Here is an 11,082-nt window from a genome sequence, read left to right on the forward strand (position 1 = left end):
CGACCGAAAGTTTTCTTTTAACGCTCAAAAATGCAAACCAAGCAAGGAACAGATTTTGTTAGACTAGGCCTGCTTTATACAAAACAAATATTGATGCAAAAGTAAATAAACAGTGATTTACAGTTTTTAAGCAGAGCAGAAGGAAGTTTTCAGGAAATGTCGATCGAGAATAAAACAATTTGCCATCAGCAACAAAATTTGTGACATAAAAACAACATAAATTTTGTGCCGCGAATATATAATAAAAATTGAATTGAGTGGAGTGTAATTTAGTCTGAAATCATACATGTGATTTCACAATCGAACGAGCGCACAAGTATGATTTCAGACCAAAATTGCACGTCGCAAAGTTCAATTACCACTTTATTAAATCCATTTAGAAATCGCACAATAATTATTCTAGTCAGTGCACTATTTTATTGCTTCAGTTAGGAACAAAAGTTGCAAAATTCGCCACACAATGGATTTCTTGGTCTTTCATTTTCCTGCAACTTGATTGGTTACCTTAAACAAGCCTCGAAATCTGATTAGTTGTTTTGTTTTATTGTTCCTTTCTCATTGGCTGAGGAAATGGTGCGATTCAGAGCCAAAAAAAAAGTGCGATTTGGGAATAAATCGCACTGCTGAGAGCCAACCAGATTGCAAGAATCTCCGGTGATTTCTAATGGATGTAACAAAAAAAGTTATCATCAGCTGAAAACATTTTGGGAGATTTTTGCTACGTTAAATTCTTTTATCGTACTTTTGGTTGTACAAGTAAAATCGCAAAATCGAAAGTGACATCGATTTTAGCGGTCGCCTGTGATCAAAGTTACTTTGCGTGTTACGAACAACTGACGAACAACGGATACATCTGTGACAAAATGACGGCAAGACACCGGGTTTTGTTAGTTTTCTTTTAATTTTTTTTCTTTCAAGTGTTGTAAAGGTCGACAAGATAGTCGCGAATTCATCACAAAGATCACAATAGTTGATGCACAACACGCTGATGTGTCAATTAAAATTAAGCCCCCTCGAATGGGGTAGAACTTGAATGGGGAACCACTGCGAAGTCCCCATGACGACGATAGCTATTTTTTAAAAAACCTGATTGCAATTTTTATTTTGTTTTGCCGTTGAAGGCTATAATGTTATCTCATTTCTACGTCGAGGGAACGACTGAACAAACTGGTTCGGAAGAAGCATGTCGATTGGAGTATTCGTTCTATGCAAAATAGTGTTCACACAAGAACGAAGCACGATCTAGAAATAACGTAGATTGGATTCATCCGAGCGGAGCTTAATTCAATATCTGTGGGGTATGCACATTTGTGACTACCAACAGGAAAAAAGAGGCACTCGACAGGTAATAAATGTTCATCAATATTCATACTTCATTATTTTTTCAATAAAGGTTTACCTTGGGTCTTCTTCTTCTTCCTTTTCCTTTAATCAAGGAAATAAAAATAAACATAAAACGTAAGACATATCTGGTTTGGAAAAAAAATTAGAGCGAGAAAGAAAGGCCGTTGGCAAAAGATTCATGAGTTGGGTTCTTTAATAAAGGGATCTATCACCACAATTTTCAAAGGTTCATGCCTTGACGAATAACATTAGTACAACCGAAGCGAAATTGGTCGTTTTTAATAAACATTAGTATCACCGAACTAGTGGACTAATGCAAATCCTGCATTTTGATTGGCTGCGCTACTAGAGGACTATTATTAATAGTCCTCAAGTAGCGAAAAACGTGACGCTTTCTTTCGTTTTATTCCCAAATAAATATTTCTTTAACTTGCAGTTGCCAACTTTATTATTGCCTTTTCTGTTCGACTAGTTGGGCGATACTAAAACAATTAGACCCTTCGCCCTCAAGGGCCGCGGGTGAATAGCCCATGAGGCGAAGCCGAACGGGCTATTGACCTGTGGCCCTAGCGGGCTACGGGTCTAGTTGTTAATTATTAATGCTATTCACACTGGGGACCATCATGCACAAGGCCGCCTCATGGGCTATTGACCCGTAGCCCTTGCGGGCTACGGGTCTAATTGGTAATTAGTCGACCAAACATTAGGACGATTTGTTCGTCTTCAGTGTGAAAACGGCCATTATTATTGAAATTATGACTGCCAATAAGCACTGTAATACAGCGCCAAGACAGTTTTTTGGACATCAAGAATCCTCTTCCTTCGCAGTATTAGTTTTTCTACTTTAATTCTTTTTGTTGCTCAACCTTAATTTATTTCCCTAATTTACTGGCCGAAAACACCACCAAAGGGATAAGACAAAATAAAATTTGCTAAAAATTCCCCGAGATCTAAAGTGAATTTCATTTCCCTCCCCTCCCACTTCTTTCTGGAAAATCAGCCTAAATCACAAACCCACAAAATCGTGTTCAGATTGCTGGAGAGAAGACAAAATGTATTTTGCTGTTGTCCGTGACATTAATTTGCGGTTTATATATATCTCATTGACCTAGGGTGAGAGCCGTACTGGGAGAATATCGGACCGAGCAAGCTTGGTCAATAAGCTTGGTCAATAAGAGATTTATTACACGACTGGAAACTGTATTCAGAAGTTTTATACTGTAAAATCCCTATCCTGAAGATTTAAAGAAGTTAACGCAGGCTTAAATGGGTCACAAATTTTCCCGTGCTAAGACTGTTCTTAGAGCAACAAAGTCTCCGATGTAAGGCTTTCATTTTAATGTTTTTTACTAGTAAGCCACTAAAATTCTAAAAGGAATTTCAATTGCCTTTATTCAACCAATAATCATTGTCGTAACAAATTTCGCTGTCAACGGTGACAGAAACGGTTAAAGCATTCTCGTCACCAGAGCCTAGGGTAGACCCAAGGCTCTGGCTATTTCAACTTTACTGCGCCTGCTCGCTCCTCGTGCTAACACGAAGGCACCAATTAGAGACGCTTTTGATTATTCTTCACGAAAACCAATGAGAAGATATTTTGTTTCAGGGTTCCCCAGAGCTCTTCCTCTCTCAGTCAAGAGAAGAACTCTGGGGTCGAGATTGCGGTTAAAGAGAAAGTACGGTCTAGAAAACGTTTCTCCAAATCGAAAGTTCTTTGCCTTCCTGTGTTGCCATACTGGACCACTCATTCGGACTTAATACGTTTAAATAGCCGGCAATAACGCTTGAAATATAGAGATTTTTACATTGAAATCCGTTCTCTGTTCTTAGTCCAACCTCATTGTCGTTAATCGCCTGCCTTTGGTTCTGGATTTCAAACTCCCGTTGTCTTTTTGCTTACTGTGCGCACGATCTGTGTGGAATAAATTAGCGGACATTCTTGACTTTGTTTGTGAATGTAAAGTAGATCTGCTTACAACCACAGCACTCGCTTTCTTTTCGGTGTTCTGCGATTTTAACGATTTTTCCCAAAATTCGCAATTTTCGCAAAAATCGTTAAAATCGCAAAAATCGCGACTCTTGTCAGCGACTAGTGTTCTGTAGCTTTTCAGTGTCCTGCGATTTTTGCGATTTTTGGCAAAAATCGTTAAAATCGCAAAAATCGCAACTCTTGTGGGGGATTTGTGTTGTCTAGCTTTTCAGTGTTCTCTGATTTTTGCGATTTTTCGCCCACTAAACCTTAACAAATAAGTACCTAAGCAAGAAGAAAACTCGTTATGAATTTTTTATGAGTATTTCTCCCATACTAAAAAGACAAGAAATGCGAAGAAGCTGATTTTATACTACTTTTCCCAGGCCAAGAGAGGTCTAAAAGGTATTAAATGATTGTTCAACATCTCTACTGAAAACTCCTGGGTAAACCTAATCGCTGAAAAGGTTAACTTTTACGTACAGCAATAAAATGCACACCACGTTTGACCATTTCCCCCCGTTTTCCTTGTATTCGGAGGCTTTTGGCTGGCGGTGCCATTTCAAATTTAGCGCTTCTGACGTAAATAAGGTCCCGGATGTGTCGCACCCTTCTGCGCGAGGACTGCACCTAGTTAACGCAGACTCCCTCAATGAGGAATTGGCTTCTGAGTTATGCCAGAATCCATCAGATGACCTTCGGGAACTCGTAACATGTTATAATGACACCCTGAAAGCTGCCTTGGATGCAAGCATGCTCTATTATTAATGACAAGGACGATCGTCGAGAGACCTGCTCGTGTACCATTGTTTAGTAAAGAGATCAGGGAGGTGAAGCGTGAACAAATTAAAGGGAAGCTGAAAAGAGGTGGCAGAAGTCGCGACTGGACTCCGATCTTGCTGTTTTAAAGCAAAGCGTAATGCTACCACCCGTCTTATGAATAAGGTTCGGAGGGAGTTTTACAGTAACTTTATAGACAAGAATAGTGCTAATCAAAGAAAACTGTTCCGTGCTAGTCAGCGCTTTTTCAACCGCATAGTGGATGATGGTCTCCCACCTCATCTGGACAATGCAACTCAGTTTTCTAACGACTTAGCAAAATACTTTGTTTAGAAGATAGAAACCATCCGTAGGCAGTTCGATACCGATCAGACTGATTCAAAGCTAGGAGATAACACTCCGTCCGCTGTTCTCGTTGAGTCTGTGCCATCGTTCCCTGCCTTTAAGGTGCTGTCAGCTAGTGATGTTAAACAGCGCATCCAGAAGTCCGCCCTTAAATCCTGCCCTCTCGATCCTATGCCATCCATATTGGTAAGCAAATGCGAAGTTCTTCTCCCAGCTCTGACAAACATTATCAACAATTCTCTGCAGTCCGGATGTTTTCCTGACCTTTGGAAAGAGGCTCTAGTTTTCCTACTACCAAGAAAAGAAACCTGGTCTTGATATCATATTTAAGAACTTCCGCCCTGTGAGTAACTTGTCTTTTGTCGAAAACTCATTGAGAGGGCCGTATTCAACCAGATTCATAGACACTTGGTTAGTAACAACTTATACCCGGTTGCACAGTCTGCTTACAGGGAAAACCACAGTACTGAAACGGCGCTTCTGAAAGTAACAAACGATATCCTTAAAAAATATCGAGGATCCGTTACCAGGATTAATCATAGTAAAATTGAATAGGCGTTCTCTGGTATAATTTTAAAAAAAAATAGGATTTCGGCTGGCAGTCTACTGTTTTCGACGCATAAAGATAACTGATAACATGAAACGAACCGTTAAATTATTTAAATATAGAGAGTGATGTTTTGTCTACAATGATAACATTTATAAACAAATCCATGGATGTGCTATGGGTAGTCCTGTCAGCCCCGTAGCGGCCAACTTGTGTATGGAGGAAATCGAAGTAACAGCAAACGATTCAACTCCTGTTCTGCCGAAAGTTTGGAAGTCGCCCCATGTAAGGTAATCCGGAATCCGGAATCCAGGTAATTTTGGTCTGTGGAATCCGGAATCCAGCTAATGGAATCCATGGAATCCGGAAGCCATGGATGTGGAATCCGGAATCCACAGACATGGAATCCGGAATCCGGAATCCGGAATCTGGAATCAACAGCGTGGAATCTGGAATCCAGGACTCTCTTGGATTACCTTACATGGGGCGATGGAAGCGTTATGTAGACGACAGTTCCTGCATTATTAAAAAGGATGCAGTCTCCTCCTTCCACAATTCACTGAATTCTATCGACCCGCATATTCCCTTCACCATCGAATATCAATCCAATAAACAGTTGTCATTACTTGATAGCCTCGTTTCGTGCGATTCTGGGAAGCTCAGTGTTGACGTCTATCGGAAACCTCGATTTCGACTCTCATCACGACAAAAAACATAAAATTAGCGCTGCTGCGACACTTCGACACAGGGCTTTAAACCTTCCCAACTCTGAATCTGGTAAACCCCGTGAAACTGCTTGAATTAGCGCCGCACGACAGCCTTATGGTTACCCGCCAAAAATCAATTCTGGTATTATAAGAAAGAAATCTTCAACATCGACATCACCAACACCTGAGGAATTAGTCACTATGTTCTTCAAATGGGCTGACCAACGAATCGACAGAACTTTGCGATCCTTCCCTACATTGAAGGCATTACTGAGCCACTCAGGCAAATCCATGACATTCACGTCACTTAAAAAAACAATTAAAACTCTCCAACAGGAATTCCCTGCCCCCAAGTTTCGACCTCCTAAAGACGATCAATGCAATGTTGTTTACAAAATCTCGTGCTTATCTTGTCCATGGGGTTACATTGGTGAAACAAAAAGATCATTCAGCACCAGGAAAAAAGAACATGTCAGGAATATAAAACAATGTGCACGTCGTCGGCGGATTAGGGACACCCAGAAGCCCATTGCTGGAGGCGTTTTTGGAGACGCTGGGTGCATCCTATCAAGCTATTGAGTGAGCTGGGACTCGACCCCCAAGGACTCGACACCAATGTCCTCGTGTCTCAACGGGATTTGATGATGCGTTCATTGTTGGATGGAAGTATCCCTCCCGAATAAAGGGCTCAGATTCAACGCGATTATAGTATTTCAGATCAAGATTTACAAGATTATGCGACCAGTGGTCCTTCGACCCGTTCGACCGTGGAACAAAAACAACCTCGCCAGATACCTCTGCCTCCGTCCCCTCCTAGCAGTGTAGGCAGTAGCAGGCATAACAGGGACCGTCGTCGTCGGGGAAGCGGCGGCGGTTCTCCCGGAGGAGGCCAGGGTGGCCCCGGCAGCGGACCACCCATCGGAGGTAGCTGTGGGAGCAGAGGCAGTGGTCGTCAACGACGTCGGCTGAGTCAAGACGGGTCACGATGTCAAATGGATCTCTTGGCTCAAGATGCCCAACAATGCACCCATGGACGTCAGATTTGGAACATCACTCATTCCAATACGGTCACCAACGCCTACGAAGATAGACGTCGTCTTGGGTCAGTATCCCATAAAAAGGCGAAAGGCGTATCTCCAAGAATCCATTCTTCATCATGCCCAAAATCTAAAGACAACGACGCCTTGCCAGGGCGTGACAAGTTAGAGGGAAACGACGACGACAAGAAAGAGGCATCCTGTCTTTATTAGCATTGGCCGTTCCCGGTCTGATAGCTGCAGGGAAAGCAGCCGCGTTAGGCAGTGTGGGGGCTCCTGCGAGGTAAGGTGTCAAGAAAGGCTTGAAAGCAGCCACCCGATGACGTCGACGATAAAAGTATAAAGGGAACCTGTCCGAAAAAACCCAAGGATCGTCTCATCATGTCGTGGCGTATTGAACGTCAACTCCCGTTTCTTCAGAGCATCTTGAAAGAAGCCAATCATCAGCCGCGTCGTGAACGGTTGCAGTCAGCCAATGCCGATCAGATCAATGCCATCAGCGAGTTGGTCATGAAAACGCTCCGTCGCCAGATTCCAGTGTCGTCCACCACCCTTCAATGGCTACGACCGCATCGGAACGCCTTGAGAGAGATGGCCCGTCGCAAGCATTCCTTGAAAAAGCGACGCCAGATTATGAGTGCTCAAACGGGCCGTGGTCTGTGGCAAGGTTTGGACATGGCGTGCGAGCATTGTGTTCAACGATGAGAACCGTGCCGCGGCGCATTCGACGACAAGTGCCCTATCTGGGCACTTTCATACAGGACCTGACCACGCTACCGGTGGATCAATAACACCATCTTCTCTTGGAGGTCCGAGATCAGATGATCGAGCCGTTCAGTCAGTTGGCCGACGAGGTGTTACACCGAAGAATTCTCCTATCGAGGTATACGCGTCTCAAATTCACTGCCACTCTGGGCGACCCAGAGACCCGGCCGGGTTTAAGACTCGCTCTGACAACTCGTTGAATTTGATCCCGGCAGTCCCTGGTTCAGCCTCTCGGCTGAATTTGTAACTGAGCACTAGCCAACTGGTTTACGTCCCGCCTGTTGGGATTCTTAAAGCTGTTGTTCTAGATCTGTTCGTTTTACTGGCCGTGAAAAGCACCTATCGGGGAATGGTCAACTATGTATATATTTGCTCCAAAAACGTTTGCTCTTCAAAGACCGTTGAAATTGAATAAAATTGGTACAAAACCCTAAAGGAAGCATACAGTAAGGTTTTTAACAGAAACAATTATATCAGCTTTCCCTTTTTTTTGGGAGGGGGAGGGGGTAAGGGTGGTTGAACGGTCAGCACTTTGCCCCATTTTGCATTGAGTCAAAAACCTTGACTCTGGTTTCCATAGATACATCAGTTGAACTCATTTAGGAGCAGAACGAGGACGTCCCTTCGCGTCGGCGCGTGCATGAAAAATTCTTACAAAGAAATCAAATAAGAGTAGAATCCAGTCTTTTCTGCTTGCTTTCCTTTTATCAACTAACGTGTCTATCCTGTGGCTAATAAACACTTATTAAATGACTGGCCCCAAGGGAAACTCGAGAACCTCACTGCTCTCCGTTGTGAATTTTTTGTTATACCTTCCAGATAAAAGGGTACCACCTTACGACTTTACTTTATTTAATGATTATTCACAGAAGGCGAGATGAATATTCGTCTCGGTTTTTATTCACCGATATTAACCTAGCCCGAGGTGAATAATTGTTTTAGTATAATTACATAGGTGATTACTTGAAAAAAATATATGCTTTTTCGTTAAAACAAATATTTTTTTCGTCTGTCACTTCGACAAAACGGCTTGCGGCCATTTTGAAATAAACCTCTTAGGTGATTATCACACAATTATCACCTCAAGTGCAACCAATCAGCGCAGAGAATTTTTAATACTCACCTATGTAAATATACTAATGCAACAGTATTACATGACAGCAAAATACTTTTTGTTGACGCGGGCTGGCATACACACTTGCCAGGGTGGATAAGGTGCACAACCTGATCAAGTGCGATTCCGGACAGTCAAGTTGTTTTATTTTTCTTGGGAGTTAGTAAGTTTTTACCCATGGCACGAGACGCATTCTCCTCCAATAGGAAAACGCATTTGAGTTTAGAGGTATAACAAATCAATTCAATTGCCATCACTCGACTAAAGTATTTACATACCTCTATTGCACTGGTTTAATTTGCACTTTAGCCATCTTGGTGCTATGGCGTTACCCATACACAGAACAGATATATTGCAGTGTTTAACGAAGTGAGGGGGTTGAGATTTATTCCCTTCTGTCACTAAGCCTATTGGTAGATATCTGTCCTTGAATGTATCATTTGACAGCGTGTCGCAGTTATTGTGCCGTTGAGCGCCGCCTCCACCACCGCGAGAGCATACTGAGGATGCAAAACCGCGAAAATAATATATTCGTAAGATTGACTCGGAAATGTGAGTGAAATGTGAAGTAATGTCGAACAGTGTCTGAGTCTTACCGTGATTCCAATCAAACCATCTTCTTTCAAAATCTGAAAGAGAGGTACCAGAAAACCTTCTTAGCTGAGGCTCCGATTTCCCTCCCCCTCCCCCCCCCCCCCAACCCCCTCTCCTATTAAAAGTCATCGGCGTCGAATGTACCGTAGGAACCAAAGATACTGATTGGTAGGTTATGCCACGCATGAATTGATTTGGGGTCGGAAGTTTGATTGATGGAAACCAAAACGCGTGGCCGTTGGCACTTGAAGATGGAATTGCGCAGAATTATGAAAATCGCAGTTGCCACCTTATGCGCCGATCAAATAGAAACTTTAGCTTCCAACCTCTCCCCTTCCCCCCCCCCCCCCCGGGCAAATCCCAGGTATTTGACTATCTTCTGTGCCCGGGGAGTGGGGAATTTGACCTTTGCCTGCGTAGGGTGGGGAAAATTGAGCCGGAAGTGTCAGGTTTCAAATGCTTTTTTTTTCGGACGGCGGAGTCGCTAACAGCTATAAAACACTTGTTTGGACGAGATGGAAGAGTTTAAAGGAAGAGATGTAGCATTTGTGAGCGATTTGCTTACAAAAAAGGTCTTCAAAAGGGCTTGATTAAAGACGGCAGGAGCGAGGACGATTGTTTTTTAGTAGGGAATTTGAACACCATTTTGGCCTCAGGGGGCGGGATTTTGAACGATCCAATCCGCAAAAGTTCAAATGCCCGGGCGGGGGGATGTTGAAGTTTCGACTTGATCGGCACATTACGACTTTTTTTTATTTAACAATTATTCGCCGAAGGCGAGCTGAATATTCGTCTCGGTTTTTATTCACCGATATTCACCTAGCCAGAGGTGAATAATTGTTTTAGTATGAATACATAGGTGATTATTTGAAAAAAATATGCCTTTTCTTTAAAACTAATATTTTTTTCGTCTGTCACTTCGACAAAACGGCTTGCGGCCATTTTGAAAAAAAAAAAAAACGCTTAGGTGATTATCACTACTCACCTATGTAAATATACTAATGCAAAATAATACATGACAGCAAAATAATTTTTGTTGACGCGGGCTGGCATACACACTTGCCAGGGTGGATTAGGTGCACAACCTGATCAAGTGCGAGTCCGGACAGTTCAAGTGGTTTTATTTTTCTTGGGAGTTAGTGAGTTTTTACCCTTGGCACGTGACGTATTCTCCTCCAATAGGAAAACGCATTTGAGTTTAGAGGTATAAGAAATCAATTCAATTGCCATCACTCGACTAAAGTATTTACATACCTCTATTGCACTGGTTTAATTTGCACTTTAGCCATCTTGGTGCTATGGCGTTACCCATACACAGAACAGATATATTGCAGTGTTTAACGAAGTGAGGGGGGTGAGATTTATTCCCCTCTGTCACTAAGCCTATTGGTAGATATCTGTCCTTGAATATATCATTTGACAGTGTGTCGCAGTTATTGTGCCGTTGAGCGCCGCCTCCACCACCGTGAGAGCATACTGAGGATGCAAAACCGCGAAAATAATATATTCGTAAGATTGACTCGGAAATGTAAGTGAAATGTGAAATAATGTCGAACAGTGTCTGAGTCTTACCGTGATTCCAATCAAAACATCCTCTTTTAACATCTGAAAGAGAGGTACCAGAAGTCCTTCTTAGCTAAGGCTCCGATTTCCCTCCCCCCCACCCCCCTCTCCTATTTAAAGCTTACCCAAACCTTGTTTCCTTTATTTGTGGGCAAGCATGTTGGAGAGCATGAATCCGGGATGTTCTCACATTCTTATGTGTTCTCATATTTATGCATAGCGCCCGCGGTTAATCTGGGGATGAGGATACCCCAGGGATGAGGAAGCGTTGCTCGATGTTATCTTTCATGTTAGAAAGACGGCTGAACGTCGCATAC

At 42.7% G+C, this 11,082-nt stretch overlaps 1 long non-coding RNA gene across 1 annotated transcript; it reads right to left on the bottom strand.

Annotated features, from left to right (window-relative positions):
- Positions 1-9,062: 9,062 nt before the first annotated feature.
- Positions 9,063-10,651, bottom strand: LOC138045018 (uncharacterized). The gene is made up of 3 exons (XR_011131528.1): positions 10,457-10,651; positions 9,205-9,237; positions 9,063-9,108 (listed from the first exon to the last, which is right to left on the bottom strand). It is a non-coding gene; the product is annotated as an uncharacterized lncRNA (long non-coding RNA).
- Between the last annotated feature and the right edge of the window lie 431 nt (positions 10,652-11,082).

This window comes from Montipora capricornis, chromosome 4, assembly GCF_036669925.1.
Source record: "Montipora capricornis isolate CH-2021 chromosome 4, ASM3666992v2, whole genome shotgun sequence".
NCBI classification, from domain to species: Eukaryota; Metazoa; Cnidaria; class Anthozoa; order Scleractinia; family Acroporidae; genus Montipora; species Montipora capricornis.